General features: G+C 33.6%; 1 protein-coding gene across 1 annotated transcript in view; it reads right to left on the reverse strand.

Annotated features, from left to right (window-relative positions):
* The window catches only part of LOC140439134 (peritrophin-48-like), a 51,818-nt gene extending 43,131 nt beyond the window's left edge, over positions 1 to 8,687 (reverse strand). The window contains exon 1 of the mRNA XM_072528849.1: positions 8,548 to 8,687. The gene's annotated coding sequence lies outside the window, so the exon portion shown is untranslated. The remainder of the gene's footprint in view (positions 1 to 8,547) is intronic.
* Between the last annotated feature and the right edge of the window lie 10,192 nt (positions 8,688 to 18,879).

Here is an 18,879-nt window from a genome sequence, read left to right on the forward strand (position 1 = left end):
GGGCAGTTTTTGAAAAATTTGTCGCAAATTGTCAACAAGCTTACTCACCAGGACAGTACTTGACTATTGACGAGAAGTTAGAGTCTTTTCGTGGGCGTTGCTCATTCCGCCAGTATATTCCGAACAAGCCCTCGAAATATGAAATAAAAATTCAGGCCCTAGTAGACTTCCGTACTTTTTATGTTTTTAATATGGAAATTTATGCAGGAACCCAGCCAGATGGACCGTACCAAATAAGCAATAAACCTATTGATATTGTCCAAAGACTGATGGCACCAATTTCTGGTAAAAATGGAAATATCACTTTCGATAATTGGAATACCTCTTACGAACTTGTGAAAATTTTGCGTGAATGACATAGTTTAACTTCAGTAGGATTTCTGAGGAAAAACAAGCGAGTGATTCCTCCAGAATATATACAGATTTAGAACAGACAACTATAGTCCTCGGTATTTATATTTCAGGAACATATAACTATGGTATCCTTTGTACCAAAAAAGGGAAAAACGTGATTTTATTATCATCACTTCATCACTATGATGAAATAGATAAATCTACCGGCGAGAAACTTTTACCAGAAATAATAAGTTTCTCCAACTTTACAAAAGGAGGGGTTGATAAGGTGGATGAGTTGACAGGAAGTTACAGTGTAGCTCGTAATTGTAGAAGGTCTCCACTAAGAATATTTTTTTCACTAATAGACACAGCTGGTATCAACAGCCAGGTAATTTATAGAACAAACACTAGTGACTATTCAAAGAAACGTCTTATATTCCTGGAAGATCTGGGATTAGCATTAGTTACGCTTGTTATGGAAGAACGAAAATATAATTCACGACGTACAAAAAATTTACGATCCAAAATAGTTCAAGTTTTGGGAGAAAGTGACCAAAATCCACCGAAAAAGCAACCTGCGGGACATGGACGGTGTCAAAAGTGTTCCAGAAAATCTGACCGGAAAACTAAACAAACGTGCGATCAATGCCAAAATTTTTATTGTTTAAATTACCTTCATCGCATTTGCGACGAACGTATCCAGTTCCGGGACTCCTAACTTTTTTCAAGCTTGGATATCCAATGTCCTGCTTTTTTATATTTTTATTTGAACCTTTTGAAACAACTTTTTTGGAAAATCTCTTATTTTGAATCATTGTCTTTTGTTTGTGAATTTTTTATGTATCTAGTGTTTTTTTTTGTAAAAATTTTATTATTTTGTAAATTTTACCTAATACGCGGTCAAATTTAATCCAGTGGTAAAAACTGCTGTTATTTATGAAAACTTAGATAGTCAGATAAGATATTTAAAAAAATTAATTCGTAAAATCGGTAAGATAGTTTCGAAACAAATTCAGATTTCTGCTTTAATCTGGAGCCTTCTAAAAATTGCAAGGCATGACATTGCAATTTTTAGAAGGCTCCAGATTAAAGCAGAAATCTGAATTTGTTTCGAAACTATCTTACCGATTTTTCTATCAGATGTCGCTATTGCGTCCATAACGAAGCCATGTTATTGTTGCTTCCTAATAAGACAGAGAAGATTATTTTTCACGTTAAGAACGGCTATGAATAACTATTCTGATGAGACTTATTAGGGAGTTTTTGTAACTACCTAACGTAACGTATCTCCCTATACGTAAAGGACTAACGTATCGAAGAAGATGAACGTTAAATTGATAGTTTTTGTTCTGCACGTAACGTAACGATGGTGTTGCCCTCACCGAATTAGTGATTAACTAATAAATTGTCAGTGCCAGTCTTGTCCTTGTCATTTAACCCTATTTTTGATATTTAAAATAAATAACAAATATGTTTTATAATTTTTGACATGGACGCGATATTAAATGTAGGTGCCTTTATTGATGATGAAGAAGACGAAGACATAGAAGATGTCCTTCTTCTCCACATCTTGCACGACTATACGGCCGCTTTAATTTTGATACAATTAAAAATATTTTTCGCTTTGGAATTAAATTCCACCTTTCTGGATGGTCGTAAGGGTTCTTGCCTACAACTTCCTTCAACAAGAACAAATCATCTTCATTGCTGAAGTGAAGTCGTTTTCTACTGCTTTCCATTATTTATAAAAATCAAAACAAATATACGTAACCACAAATGTAAAAATACACGTACCACGTGTGCTTATGAAATGTGGATGTTGAAATTTTGGTAATCGGGTAAGATTCCCTTGCGCATTCGGTTACCTTCGGCTCGATAGGGATGCGTATGAACGTAACGTACCAGCCCGTTACGTTAGGTAATACGTATCTAGATACGTTAGTTCAACCATTAATGCGCATGCTTATATGTCAAAAAGATACGTTACGTATACGTATTTGCTTGCACAAAAACTCTCTATTAAGTCGAAATACGTATCAATAGATATATAGACGCTTTGAACGTGAAATCAAATCTTTTCTGTCTTTTTCATTTTATTCGGATCTACTCTGTATGAGTACGAGAAACAAATTCGTTAAGGATTTCTGCTTAGATGAATAGACATGTCGTGGAATGCAAATTTTAGATTCCCCATGTCTCTATTAACATCTTTATCATCGTCTGGCCATGCCTTGCAATTTTCAGAAGGCTCCAGATTAAAGCAGAAATCTGAATTTGTTTCGAAACCATCTTACCGATTTTTCTATCAGATGTCGCTATTGCGTCCATAACGAAGCCATGTTATTGTTGCTTCCTAATAAGACAGAGAAGATTATTTTTCACGTTAAGAACGGCTATGAATAACTATTCTGATGAGACTTATTAAGTCGAAATACGTATCTATAGATACATAGACGCTTTGAACGTGAAATCAAATCTTTTCTGACTTTTTCATTCAATTCAAAATAAATTCGTGTTCTAAATGTTTGTTGAGTTTTTCCAATCAATTTTAAATGGGGTCAATTATACCCCACTTGAGTTATTATACACACATTTTTCACCTGGGTGACGCCGGATTAATCGCGAAAGAATAATTTATAGAGAACATCATTATTTATAAAATAAAAATATATGAATGATTCTTCAGAAATATATGAATGACCTGTATATGTAAAATATTATAATAAAATGTAACTTATGTCCCCCCGCCCCGCTAATAACTTGATGCGAGGTTATGAGTGCCGATATACAAAACCTTTTAAAGACTCGCCAGTCGTGACTGCCAGTAAAAAAAACGAAGCATTTACCTTATTTTTTATTTGAGGCTTTCATACATTATCCCTCATATTATTTATTATCTTATCGTGTACCTTTCACGAAAGATTAAAATAATTAACAAATAATTAAAAGGGGAGTTTAAACTTTAAACTTAAATTTAAAGAGAATTAATAGCAGAATAATTTAATAAACTTTTGTGTACAAAAATGCAAAAAAAATAATCTCTTTTTAAGAGAAAAATGTGGATCAAGTTTATATATTTATATGTTAATAAAAGTATTTCTGATTATTCAAAATAAAAATAAACGCTAACAATTATTGGGAGATTAACTGAAACGTGACAGATTATTGTAAATATTTATCTTTTCGGTAGCAAGATAATATAATTAGAAGAACATTGATCTAACCGATAATACCCATAATAAAAAAACAATTTTATGCCTACTTAAGTAGGATTAACTAAAAATTAAGAAATCGTATTAAGAGATGATTTCGTTATATTTTTGTATTAATTGTAAACTTATAGAAACAAATTTCTCAAAAAAATAGAAAAAAAAATAAATAAAAAATATATCGAAGAGGAGAGACAAGACATGTATTAAATATTTTTCTGTACATAGTTTATACTAACTAAACAATCCTTTTAATGTGGAAATGTCAGGAAACATAAATATTTAGTTTATGTAGAATAGTAATTATACTTTTGGAAATGACAAATGATATTTGGTGAAAAATTGACTTTATAACATTGCCGAGAAAAGTAAGCTCAGATTAATGTAACAACCATCATTCTGAAGATATTTATTTATTTAATATGGTTGTTAAAGACTCGTAATTGACTCGGAGACAGCGTGAGTTGTCGACCCACAAACTGTAATAAAACTCAGAAATGTCCACTGTTACGAATGTCCACGAATAATTCGGATGTTTTAGGAATAGTACTCAGGTTCGCCAGCTAATGCAATAGCATTATCGAAGACACATGTAGCGTAACCACTGGGTGTATGGCGTACAATGTTTGTGCGTTATGCAGGAGAGTAAAGAGGGAAAAGGCAGGTTTGCGGCGCCTAAAAACTAGTCGGCCAAGGGAAAAACCCCGAACAAAAATTCTTGGGTTGTCATCATTTGGAAAACGTTTTAAATATGCTAAATATTTTGATACATCATTCAATCTTCGCTTATCCACTGCTGGACATAGATCTCCCTCATAAAAAATATTTTTTAACCTTTGTTACTGGAGAATATTCTTTATACGAAAGAGGAGTTAAGGTATCACCCTTACATTTTTTTGTATGGGGATATTTAAAAGGAATCATTTATAACAAGGAACCTACAGATGTAGACGATTTATAAATTAAAATTAGACAAGCGTGTACCCTGATTACACCAGAGAAGATACATGAGGCATGTACACGTGAACTGCTTAGACGGTTTGACGCTTGCGTTAAAGCAGAAGGAGGTCGTTTTAAACACCTCCTATAAAATTAATTCACATTTGAATGTTATTGATTATTGCGCTTAGTTGAAAATTTAGCGTAATTATTTAAATTAATACCCTCATTGTGATATACCGTTGAATTTGGGATAAAAAACCCTTTCATCTAACCTAACCCTCACCCCCCACTTAATCCATTTAATTTTTTCCATTGTAATGACGTCACGGCACCAGTGATGACGTGACAGATCTCATATATACATTCTTCTTAACGTGCCTCACCCCTAAGGACATTGGCGATCATCATGGCCCATTTGACTGTATCTGCAGCCGTTCTGAGAAGTTCTATTGACACTTTCCCACTCCATTGTCTCAGATTCTTCACCCAGGACGTGCATCTTCTCCCCTGTCCTCTTTTGCTTTGTATGACCAGCCGCATCAATTCGTATTTCTCGTTTCTTAGTATGTGACCAAAGAAGCTCATTTTCTTTTCTTTATAGTGTTGAGTATTTCTTTATCTTTTTTCATTCTTCGTAGCGTTTCCGCATTTGTTATGTATTATGTCCAAGATATTTTCCACATTTTTCGATAACACCACATTTCAAAGTTAATGAGTTTTTTCTCTGTCGCATCTGTAATTGTCCACTCCTCAACTCCATACAATAGGACAGAGAACACGTAACATCTCAATACTCTAGTTTTAATTTCGATGTTGGGTTTTCCATTGCATAATAGTGCTTTCATCTTATTAAAAGCACTTCTAGCTATCTCAATACGCCGTTTTATTTCCGTACTTCTATCCCATTCTTCATTTAGTTCACAACCTAAGTACTGATATCTGTGCACCCTACCTAAAAGTTTTCCTTTAGCATAAACACTGTCTTCCTCAATCTTGTTCTTGCTTACCACCATGATTTTTGTTTTATTTGTATTCAGTGCCAATCCATACCTTTCGCAGTATTGGGTAATGCGATCAACCAAGATCTGTAGTCCTTCTCTGCTTCCGCAAGGAGTATTGTGTAAAAAGTAAAGGGGAAAGCACACATCCTTGTCTTACTCCACAATATATAGGTATTTCTTTCGATTTTTGTTGGTCTATTCGTATTATGGCTTTCTGAAATCGGTATAGATTGGCAATGATTCTCACGTCTTCGTCATCTAATTCCGTGTTCTGCAGTATTTTTGCCATTCTTCGGTGTTGTACTTTGTCGAAAGCTTTTTCGAAGTCGACTAGAAATATGAATACGTCGCAATTGACATATCGATATCGTTCGATAAGTGTTTGTACAGTAAATAATGCTTCTCTCGTGCCAAAGCCTTTTCTGAATCCCAATTGGTTTTCAGCTATTCTATGATCTAGCTTTTTATAGATACGTTCGTGTATCACTCGTAAGAACACTTTTAGAATATGGTTCATCAAGCTAACTGTCCTATGCTCTTCACAATTCATTGCGTTTGATATTTTGGGTATTGGAATAAATATTGATATTAACTATTCTTTTCGTATAATAAATGTCATTAAATAATTCTATTAGTGTGCTCATATGATTTTTTGTTAATATTTTTAAGATTTCTGTAGGTATTTCATCTGGTCCCATGGCCTTCTCATTTTTTATACGTTTTAGTGCTTTCTCAATTTCGTCTTTGGTGATTGGTGGCTCATTTCTTCCTCTTGATTCAATGACCCTAATTGTCTCGTCGTCTTCGAATAGCTCTTTTATGTATTCTTCCCATCTGTTTGTTTTATCTGTACATTCCGTTATTATCTTGTTATTTTTATCCATGATATTTTTGATGCCCTTCTTCTTGTATATGCCAGCTGTCTCTTTGATTTTCCGGTGTATGTTAAAACTGTCATGTTGTTTATCTAACCTTTCTATTTCTTCACACTTTTCTGATAGCCACAGTTCCTTAGCTTTTTCTTCTAGTATACATTAATTGATAGTATTGTAGGTCCAACTACGTGGTGTGTAGGTTTCGAGATGTGGTGCTACCGTCGAATGCTGAAGATAAGTTGGGTTGAAAGGGTCATAAACTTTGGAGTAATGCGAAGGATAGGAAAAGACCCAGGAATTTTGTCAACGATCAAACGAAAAACACTCGAATATTTGGGTCACCTGATGAGAGGACATAAATACGCATTACTTCAAAATATAATGCAAGGAAAAATAGAAGAATCCAGGCCGTAGAAGAATGTCATGGTTGCGTAATTTGAGAGAGTGGTTTGGCTGTACCACTAATGAACTCTTTAGCTCAGCTGTAAACAAGATCAGGATAGCCGTCCAATTTCCAATCTCCGATAAGAGTGGCACAAGAAGAAGGTCCAACTGACATTTCCCAATTTTCAAATAAAAATATTAATTCCTTCCTAAATTAAAGGCTGTTTAAAACATCTTGGAACACCCTGTATTGATATCAACTAAACAAAATATAAACAGTAGCGCCATATGTAATTTACAGGAAAGATTGGTTTACAATGGAGACTTGAAGACAAAAACTGAGTTGTATTTGGACTCGGAAGCTAGTATTAATTTCGCCAAATGAAGACTGGATTAATAATAAAAGAGTAAGTAATACAGGTAACATTGCGAGTATAGTTGCTAACAAGAACACAGCCAAAGTAAATGTTCAGGTGATTTGGATGAACAACTGTTGTTGGTTAGAATCATTTTAATATTGTAGTTCAAAATCCTTTTTGTGTTCCAGAATTTACAACTAACCTTTTATCTTTCAGAAAATCAATAAAGAATTAGAATTCAGTTAAATTTGAAAACCATTGTTGCAAAATATTTAACAAAAGGTCTGAACTAATTGAAAAGGCTGATACAGGTGTGTACAAACCTGATTTTAGTAACCTTTGAATATTTGTCATTAATGTAATGATACACGTTCCAAAAGAAATAAATCAAAGTGAGGGAAAAAGGCTATTTGGCACATTTTAGTAGGGAATGCTGAAAATACAAAAGGATACAAATTATGGAAGCAGAGATGTACAAATTATGGAAAACACAAAAAAGTGTGAAGTGATTCATTTTAATTTCAAAGATAAACATGAGGCAAAAGAAACTCTACATTCAGTGGGGGAATAAAACAAAGATAATGTTGAAACTGATACAAATTATGGAAGCAAAGATATACAAATTATGGAAGACACCAAAAAGTGTGGAGTGATTCATTTTGATTTATAAGATGAACATGAGGGAAAAGAAACTCTAGATTCAGTGAGGGAACAAAACAAAGATAATTTTGAAACTGAGTCTAAAGGTAATGATAATATTTTTAGTGACGAAAAATTTAGCTACTATGAGGAAGATAACTTATCTGATGTTATAAAGACTTTGAAGTGACCTATTTACCCGAAACATTACAAGAACGAGTAAGAAATAGAAAAGACTTTAGTGAATATGTAACATACATGTGTTTTAACAAGTGACTTACATGATGTTCCGTTAAAAATCTTGGAGGTATTATAACGTCCTGATGGAGCAAAGTGGAGAGAAGCCATGATGAATGAAATCCAATCTTTTCGTAACAACAATGCATGGAATCATCAGCTCTTTTATCGTTTTAGAAATGTGATTTCGAGATGTGGACTTGCAGAAAAATATCGATCAGTGAGCAAGGCCTTATTAACATCCGAATTATAAAATACCTTAAGGTCAACAAGTGACTATTAACATGTCCTAACTTAAACGTAGCGGGAACAAGAGAATGTCTCGAAAAACTTATCTTTAGAACGAAAATTGTTTGGAAACGAACACGAGGACGAAAAAATTGGAAAATCACGATACGAATGATCGAGAGGTGATGTAAACAGACAAAAGAAGAGTATTAACGACACTTTTTGTCTTTGCCACTGGATCTAAAAATACACTTTACACAAATAATAAATTTCAGTATTGACAATTAAACAAATCTTCTATTGATTGTTGACCAAACAATTAAAAAAGCATTCTTACCTTTATTTTAAGTTACACAATGAAAAACGCAGTTGTTGGATTCTAAGTTTCTACTAAAAAGATATTTATACAAATCAATGTTTATAGATTATTTTATCTTATCTCTTAATAATTATATAAATCTTGACTTACAATTGGAGAACTATCTATGTTAGAGATTTTTATCAATATTTTAATCTACTTTTATAGGTGACGGCATTATTTGATTGAACAGTTTTAGGAATTGTCTAACATATAAAAATGCATTTTAGTAAAATCAATAGATTTATCTAGAGACCTGCCTCTTTATCAATTGATTTTTCTCATATACTAAAAAATACGACAGGATAAGATTTTGCGGACGAAAAACCCTATGTGTGTGTTTTTTTTTGGGTTGGAAATACTTTTATGTATCATCAGGACTAGATGTACTGCCTAATTTGTCACACTCGTATGTTAGAATACCGACTAAAACCCGTCCCCTTCTTCTGCCTTCCTTTCCCCTGCGGAACTACCGTAAGGTATTATTTCACTGGGAGAGGATCTAGCTATTGCTCTTCCTTCATGCTGTTGAAGTCACTGCTTCTCACCTTCTGAGACTCGGATGATTTTTTTCTAACAACTTTTATTTTAGGAAAGTACTTTTTTTTTAAATAAAAATCAAATTTAAGTGTTTGGTCATCCAACCGACCAAATACATTGAATTATATTAATAATACCCAAATAAAGTAAATTGTAAATGGGTTACCATTACTTTCAATTAGAAATCAGAAAGTACCTAGATCAAGTTTATTAATTTTAATTGGTACATTTAGGTCAATTCTGTTACTTGTGTAACACCTGTGTAAAGGCGTTACGTGTCTTTTTACATTTTTAAAGAGAAGAAGGAAAATCTGCATACAGACACCTGCGACTCATATATCAATATCCTAACGAAGTTATATACTAACGAGTAGGCATATGCTACCAGCAGCAGTTCTTTCGACGCGTACCGTAAGCCTCTTGTAAGATGGTATTTCTATCGCCTCCCTCCGAATTGAAGCCGCGTAGAGGACGACAGTCTGCACACCGTGAAGCACCCTCCTCGTTTCGGATTTGGATGTACCGATATTGGGCTTCATCCTCCCCAGCGCAGCCATTCTCTGAGTAGATTTGCGGGTCACCTCCCTCAAATGTTGTCTGTCTAAAGCTAGCCCAGTCCATTATTGGTTAAGGTATGGTAATTTTCTTTTAGGTTCAGTGATTGTTAATATTGTATTAGAAAGTGATCAGGATTGGGACTATCAGCTTATTCTATTTTCATAAAATTTTTGTTGCAACTTTTTTTGAAATAAAAAGGTCAATTAAATTATGTGTTTTATTTTTATCAGTGGTCCAATATATGGGTATGGGTGTTGAGCAACTGGACGTAACTTTCTTTTTTTTTTAATTGTGTTTTGGTGGAAAATATGCAGCTGCTTTTGTTAAATATTTTTTTTGTTTTGATACATACTAGCTGCCTGGATAGTTTCTTTTTCCATACTTTCTCTTTCGGAGTGAATTAGATTATTTTTTATTATTACTGGTGAGCCTCCACTAGCTGTATATTTAGGGTGATGTACGTGTTGTGAAGTGTGTCTCAAATATTAAGCATATATCGATTTTTTAGTTATATAAGGTAAACAGTGTCTCCTGTTGATGTTGCATGAGACCATTTGCGTTCCAATGTAATATTCTTAACTCTTCTACTTCCGCTGTTTTATCTTTTATTAGTTTCTATGATACTTAGTCTTCCTAGGATTTTTTTTCTTGCTTGTACATGCGTTCTATTAGTATGGGTAGCATGTTTAATATCAAATTGGAGTCATTTTCTTCTACTTGTTTTGATTGGTTATATGCAGTATATGTATAGTTATATATTGTATAGGATTCTTCATGTCTGCTGCCTTGTTTTGTGATGGGTTTCTGTTTCTTTTATACCTTTTAAAGAGCTATAGCAGTGGTGCAATCTCTATAATTAGCTGTCTGGGTACTATCACAATTAGGTTCTTTTATTTTATGGCTTCTCACAATCTTTTGTTAAAGGTTTCTCCATGCATTTTACGCATCTCAGAACAATAAATTGGTGTATGCCTGTACTCTTAACATCGTTTGCATTGTGGAATCAATTTTGACTTTTTTAAAACTCCTATGGTTACTTTTTTGAGTAAAATTTCGGTGATTTCATATACTTTTTTGTATTCTCTTCTTTACTAAAATTAAGTGCTAAAAGTGTCAGTGGTGATTTGTCCATTCCTTTTAGCGTAACCATGTGCATCGACACCGTCCCGACAACGCTCCGCACATAAGCACTCCAACCGCTGATTTCCACTTTCATCGATGGGTGCAAGAGGAAACAAGGAAACAACTCCACAGGCCCTAGGGTGTTAACCAAAGGCCAACTGCCAGTTACTACAAATTAGTAATTAGGTTACGTTTTCTATTTTATAGATCCCTTATTTTTTAGATCTGTCCTTATGGCCCAGCTTGGCAAGTTTGATGCAGATGAGAATATTGAGATTAATAACAGGAACTACTCTGACAGACCGAAAGAGGAGTGAAGATATTAGAAGACGATGGGTATACGATACAGAGGATAAACAAGAGAAAACTAAAGAGAAAAAAGAATGAACGTATCATATAAGTGGAATGAGTTCATATAAGTGGAATAGAATTCATTGAGTTGTTAGTCCGTTAACAAACAATCAGAATTGCTTATAAATAAAAAGAAAAAGAAGAAGAGTACTAATCTATAGACAGGAAGTCAGATAATAGGGTTGTTATTTCAAGGGCTATTCAAGCTTTCTGGTTTCTGTAGGAGTTTTCGATATGTCTTAGTCGATATGTTTAAGTTCTTTTATGGGCGTCTTTTACCCTTCTAGTTAGTTACGGTTCTTACGCGAAACTGAGACTTTGGGGATGTAAGAGTAGAATCTAATGACAGACTGGATATTTTTTTAAAACCTCCCAACTCTTTCGATGGGGATCGTACACACTGCTCAGAATTTTGTTACACAGCGAGCATCGACCACCCACACTACTTCCAAGATTCGTTACCAGCCCTAACTAGCATGGAGTCTTTAGATATTATAAACTTTCCGAACAGAGCTGCGTATTAGGTTACTCTTGTTAAGCGCAGTATGACTCCTTAAGCCTAATGGCACACCAATCTTGCTGATTTATCATATTAATTAACTCAATCATAAACTAAACAGTTGTTCTTCAATATTGTTATTTTTCAGTTTCTGTTATCATTTTATTTAAAATAATGTTAACATATGTGATTTTCTACCTTAAAACAAGCATTTTCAATTAGAATGAAATACCTTTAAAAAATTTCCTAAAATTTTGTAGATTTGCGGCATCTTTTGTGTGTAATGCGTAAGTGCTTTTACATATAAATATTTCGAGAGAGATTATAGCATAATTTATGTTTAATTCGCATCGGTGACTTAACATAATCATCACTAATTTAGTAACATATACATCAGTAATATACATATATGTATATTCTTTTTTGTGAAATTTTTTTTTATACTTTTTAAACAAACACAATCTATAGTAATAAAAAAATTGATAATATAAGACATATTTAAATCATATTAACCCATTAATGCCCAAAATTAAATTTTTATCAAAACGAAGTCAAAACTTCAGAATGAAAAAAAATACCATAGTTGTATTTATTAACATAGTAGGTATATATATATATATGTATATATATATATATATATATATATATATATATATATATATATATATATATATATATATATATATAACGAGTTTATTACAGCTGCCGCCGTTTCTCGCAACCTAGCTTCCAACGCTTGCGATCGTTCCACTGTAACATTCTCTTTGGCCATCGTTGATCATTCATCCTTTCTACATGGCCATACCATTTCAGCCTTTTGCATTCTATAGTTTTCAGGACGTCAATGTCTTTGCCCATACGCTCTCTGATTTCAGTATTCCTTACTCTATCTCTTCTAGTGAGTTGGCAACATCTTCTCCAATAATTCATTTCCATTGCTTTTATTTTGGATGCGTCATTTTTATTTATTACCCAAAGCTCTGAACCATATGTAGCAGTGCTTTCTATGATACTTTTGTATACTCTAATTTTTGTGTTTCGGGGGATGTGGTTATTCCAAAGTATACTATTCAGTTGACGTATTGCTGAATTTCCTTGACCAATTCTAGTAGCTATTTCTTTTGTACTCCGACCATTGTTTGTAATGTTTACACCGAGATATTTAGCTATCAGTATTTTGAATTTGTTTGCTTCCTAGTTCTAAGTGCTTTCCTTCACCTCCCACTACTACGTACTCTGTTTTTGATGGATTGATTGATAAGCCCCACTTAGTATATTCTTTATCTGTTTTTCGTAACATGTAGTGGATATCATCTTGATCTTCTGCAAGTATTACTTGGTCATCAGCAAAATGCAAGCTGTACAGTGTATGGTCTCCAATTTGAACACCCATAGGTTCACATTTTCTTTTCCAAATATCTAAAACCCCCTCCAAATAAATCTTAAAGAGTGTAGGTGCAATGCAGCAGCCTTGGCGAAGTCCTTTAGTCACTTTTATCTTTTTTGTCACTTTTTGTCCAATCTTTATTACACTCGTCATATCATCGTACAACTCCCTTACAGCATTAATGTAAATCGGTGGAATATTCTTGTCTTCTAGCACCTGCCATAGCTTGGCTAATGGGACACTGTCATACGCTTTTTGAAGATCAATAAATACCATGTGTGTTTCCATATTATGTTCCAAACGCTTTTCTATTGTTTGTTGTAGGCAGAACACATTGTCTATACAAGAACGACCAGTACGAAAGCCACTCTGATCTTCAGCGTCTTCACAGCAATCTTCAACTCGGCTTTTAATTATCTTCCCGTAGACTCTACAGATTGAGTTAGTTACACTAAGCCCTCGGTAGTTCTTACAATCTTTTCTGTCGCCTTTATTTTTGTATAGATTACTGATATATGCAGTTTTCCATTCTGGGGGTAGCTCTTCTCCTCTCAAGAATAAATTAAAAGTATAAGCCAATAGCTGAAATAGTTTGTCAGGGCCATATTTAATCAGTTCAATGGGTACTCCTCCCGGTCCTGGAGCCTTTCCATTTTTCATAGCGTTGGCGTGTTTTTTAATTTCTTCTGGTGTTATTTCAGTTTCTTCGCGGTAGGAAATATCATATTTTTGGTAACCAATATCTTGGAATTCTGTTCGATCTTCTGTCAGCATTTGTTCATAATATTCGACCCATAATTCTGGGGCTATTAGAGTTAACCTACTGCATTCTTTTCTATCTGTTCTACTACCTCTAATTGTTTTCTAGGCTTCTTTACTTCTTGCTGTACCCATAAATTTTCTACGTTATCGCAGGCTTTATTCCACATCTCATTTTTGGCTTTATTTACCTCTTTTTTTACTTCTTTGTTTAAGCTGTTGTACTGTTGTCGATAGTAAGGGTCCTTTGTTGCTAGCCATTTGTTATACATTTTCTTCTTCTTCCCCACAAGATCTTCTATTTCTTTATTCCACCATTTATTTCTATTTTTTTGCTATCCACTTCTCCAATAGCTTCCATTGCAGCTTCGTCAAGAGCTTTCATAATTTCGTTGTACGTATTAATTGGTGAGGAGTAACAAACATCGTGCAATTTCAGAATCAACCTCATTCGATACAGAAACTGGGTAGACTCATTTTCAAAACCTTGTAGATTATACATTACATAGTAGGTAGATATTTTTATTTGTAAGATGTATACAGTATGTATTCCAATATTTCACATTTCACATGAAGTCTTTCAATAACTGAATTATAATGACGACAACAACATCAGTCAAGAAAAACAAGCACGGATTCTTAGCGGTAATAAGTGCTTTTATGCATACAAAGACTTAATGAAAAGTAAGCTACTGAATTGTGAGTGTAAGCTTAGAATCTACAAACCAGTAATTAGACCAGTGGTTACATATGGATGTGAAACGTGGACCCTGTCAACCACTGATGAAAATCAACTGAGGATATTTGAGCGCAAAATACTAAGGAAGATATTTGGACCAACCCAATGCAGCGATGGTTCGTGGAGAATTAAAATGAACCATGAGCTGGATGAATTAATGCAGAGCGCAGATATTGTTAGATTTGTAAAGTCACAAAGACTAAACTGGCTTGGTCACCTAGAAAGAATGCCAGATAATGGAGCTGTAAAAGTAGTCCAGAGATGGAAGCCCCAAGGAAACAGAACAAGAGAAATGCCCCGTAAAAGATGGATAGACGACGTAGAGAGGGATCTTAAAACCATCAACATCAGGCAGTGGCGAAGGAAAGTATCCGACAGGGCAGAATGGAAAAACATTGTTAAGCAGGCCAAGACTCACAAAGGGTTGTAGCGTCATTGGAAGAAGAAGAAGAACTGAATTATAATAAAGGTATAATATTTTGTTTAATAACATAGTATGTACATTAGCTAAGTACGGAATAATTATATTATTATTATTATATTAATCATGTTTTACTAATTGACATATTTAAATTCTTTAATAAAGCTCATGTTGCTTTCAAGCTTTTTTTTTGACGTATGATATATCATCCGCTGGGCAATAAAGGACACAATATTTCATAAAACAATATTTATGCCACATTTGCAAACACTTGCCACATTTGCCGCACCTTCGTTGTTTTTCAATGTTGTCCACCAAATGACCCATATTATCCAAACGAATTTTGTCAGCAACATGTTTTGAAGATTTTGGACGTACTCGACGTGGCGTTGGAATATCTGGAGCTGTCAGCAGGGCCTCCGCAATTCGTCTGTAAAATTATAATAAAGAAATTGCCTCAATGTTGCGTTAAAGAAGCCCCATTTTAGGATAAATGCCGCTAATTTAAATCTAAATATCGCCTAATACCATTTTTTAAATCGAATTCGAATCATATATAAACCTCGGACAGCTTATCGAATAAGTCTACACCACCCATTCTCTTGTTATACATTTACACAATGTTTGGTTGAGGGACTGCTATGATTTTTCTGTCTTTTTTGGACTATGTGTTACAGTTTTCTATAAGTAGTAAATATTTCTGTTCAGTTCAAATTCAAATATTAGTTGCCATAGTAACTTCACTATTGACATTTCAGCGAACAAGAGTGAGCTGATGTTCTTTACTAGGTAGAGCGTTGAAAGTTCCACGAATTTGTTTTTTTATTTCTTTGAGTGAGGCTTCTTCAATCTTGTCTTTTCTAATTGTACCGATACAGTGTATTTTTGGATCTCTTTGTCAGTAAAGATAACGATGTAAAAAAATTATCAATATAGATAATATATTTTTGTGGTAAAAACCTTGTACACAGCTTTTCGGTTCCGGAACTTCCTAACGAGTTACCCTGTAATTTATTTCCACTTCCAGTATAGGGATGAAATTTTGCAAGGTAACCTTTTATCCGTAACGGATGGGTTTTCCTCGAATAAACTGCTTCATTGAATGATGTCCATAATACGGCTCCATGGCTTCTTCCACTGAGAAACTTTCATTCACTGGCTTGAGGTAATTATGAAAACGTTAATTAAGATGGTCAATTAGGGGAGGAACTTTGAACGCTTTATTAGTTTGTTGGTACAACGTATTATCGTTAAAGTGTAAAAGTCTATGAATCTGTTCAAATCTGTTTGGAATCCTAGTATTACTAAGTAAATGTTGTAGCATTTGTATTTTCTTTCGGATGTATTAAAAATCACCCTGTATGTATTAAAACACCGAGGAATATTTTCAATGTATTTCTATTTCCTATATGTCAAAATACCGAAAAAGTTTTTTCAATCCTTTTGCATCGCTGGAGTTGATAATAAACACATTGTAAAGTTTGTTTTTATATCACATATGCGTATTTTATTGGTTTTTCTTTGATCGTGAAGCCACTTTAGGATATTTTGGGCATCAAATAGACAGGCATATGTTCGTTTACGTTTGGTTTTTATCGAATTAGGCGAATGATGTCACTGTACAATAGATCGCCGAAGTGGTCACTTTATTGTTTAGTCCGGATTTAGCTTCAAGTTCGATATTGTTTTTCGCTTCTTACTTTTTTGTCATGGGAAAATGTGCAATATAGTAGCAGTGTGGAGTTTAAGTGCAGTTAAAGAGGTTGGAAAAAGATTTTAAAGAGAGAAGACGCGGCGTGGATGTCCACATGGTTCCAAGCAGGAGCTTGAGTAATTTAAAAGCCAAGCTTTGAAGATATCATAATCCAGTGCCAAGTTTCTATCCACATTTTGTTGTCTCTGGTCATTCAAGACCAATTTTTGGGGCTTGTGAGAAGCATTTGTTGGTTTTGCAGTCAGTTTTGAGCCCACTTCCAACACCCGAACTTTTAAAGGAGATCTTCTTGGGGTGCCCTATCCGTTCCGGACGTTGTCAATTATCAGTGTAATGTGGACCATATTTACTGCAGGTAATTTAGCAAGCCAGGAAACCAGAATTCTTCGTTAAGTCCCCGGAAGTCACTTTTTCTTTGGATAATAACTAATTTTGCTCCCGAAGATATTCCAGTTTTTGACTTGTTATTATAAATAGTGGTTATGTGATTACTTTTAATAGTTGTTTAGTCAGATCTGGTCATCCGTACTTTAGGAGTTCGGTCGGTATTCTGTCCTCTTCTGAAGATTTTCTATTTTTTAATTTTATTAATGCTTTTTTAACCTCTCCATCCTCAATGTTAAGATATTATAATTTTTTTAAATAAGAATACAAATGACTGATTGGTTGTCCTATTCTTCTAAGTAATATTTAATTTTATTTTCTTTTTTAAAATGGCTTTTCATAGCACATCCTATATAATTCACAACTCACTGCATAGTTAAATGGGATTCTTAAATAATTATGATCTTGTTTTATTTACCATAACGTTAAGTCAGTTAAAAAGATCTCCTGATTTCTGATAATATTGTTTTTGTTGGTTTGAGTGTTATTTTTTCAAGCCTTTGTTATATTTAACTTTACAATTTTGATCATTGTAATATTTTTTGTTATTAGTATTTTATCACAATTTTTCTATATTTTTCCTTACTTAATTTAAGTGGTACTTAGCAATAAACTTTTAATATCATTTTCCTTTTATGATGTAATATAGACATGTAAACGCACACAAAGTAGAATTGATATCAAGAGATTAAGAGAACCAAAACAAAGGAACAAACACTGTAAAAACTCTTACTAAAAATTTACATATGGCTCAAGAACTGAATAAAAGTAACTATAAAATTGATCAGAAATGGGAGAATATAAAACAAGCAATAATTAAAACGAGGATTAAAAAAAAAGAGAAGTTCGAAGAAGGAGTCATAAATAAGTTCAGGACGCTAGAACTGCACTCCATAGAGGGAAAATGGAATAATATCAAAACAGCATTACTGACAGTGGCAGCATCCACCCTAGGAAACAAGGAAAAGGCGAGAAGAGGAGCATGGTTAGATGAAGAGTGCAGACAAGCAATAGAGAAAAGAAATGAAGCACACAAAATGAATATAACAAGAAGAACACGGGAAAGACGAACATCATTCCGCTGTCCCGGTGGAACAATGACGCAACTACAAAAGTGTAACTTTTCAGGAGAGCCAAAAATATAAAATTATTTTACTTAATACCTCATGCAATGAAGCATAATGAAGTTACTGGATTAGTACTGCAGTTATACTTAGCGACCGTGATATACTGTAACTCTATTACACATTCGAAATGAATTCGTAATTTTTCATCCCTAAATTTGATCTTCAATTGCAATTACGTCATTGTTTCCACAAAATAACTGAGGCAACAATGACGTAAGTTGGGGATGAAAAACTAAGAATTAGAATTTAGTTTTAGAAAGAAAAAATTAGAATTTAGTTTTAAAGATAAAATTTCCCAGACATACTCATTTTGTAAACTTTTTGGTTACCTAGCTAGTTTTAAAAGGTGGAATTGAAATAAGCACAAAAAGTCATTGAAAAAGTTTATTAAACAAATCGAAAATTGTAGTAAAAGCAAACAATTTTAATAAAAGGGAACTTAAAAATAAAAGTGAAATTGCAAAAAAAGTATCAAAATTTAATCGTAAAAGGCTTTACAAAATCCAGGAATTATATGTTTTGAAATTAACTGTTTCAAATCTTTTAGTTTATTATTACCTAAAGGAATTTTTGAAGAGAAATCCCTACGCAGCTGGCATTTATGTAAAAACAATTCCGATGAACTCCGACCCCTTTTTTTGGCAAACATCAACTTTCGTCCACGTTGATTGTTTATAACTTTTTTATACAGGAAGTAATCTTTCCCTTTT

The sequence above is a fragment of the Diabrotica undecimpunctata genome, chromosome 4, assembly GCF_040954645.1.
Source record: "Diabrotica undecimpunctata isolate CICGRU chromosome 4, icDiaUnde3, whole genome shotgun sequence".
NCBI classification, from domain to species: Eukaryota; Metazoa; Arthropoda; class Insecta; order Coleoptera; family Chrysomelidae; genus Diabrotica; species Diabrotica undecimpunctata.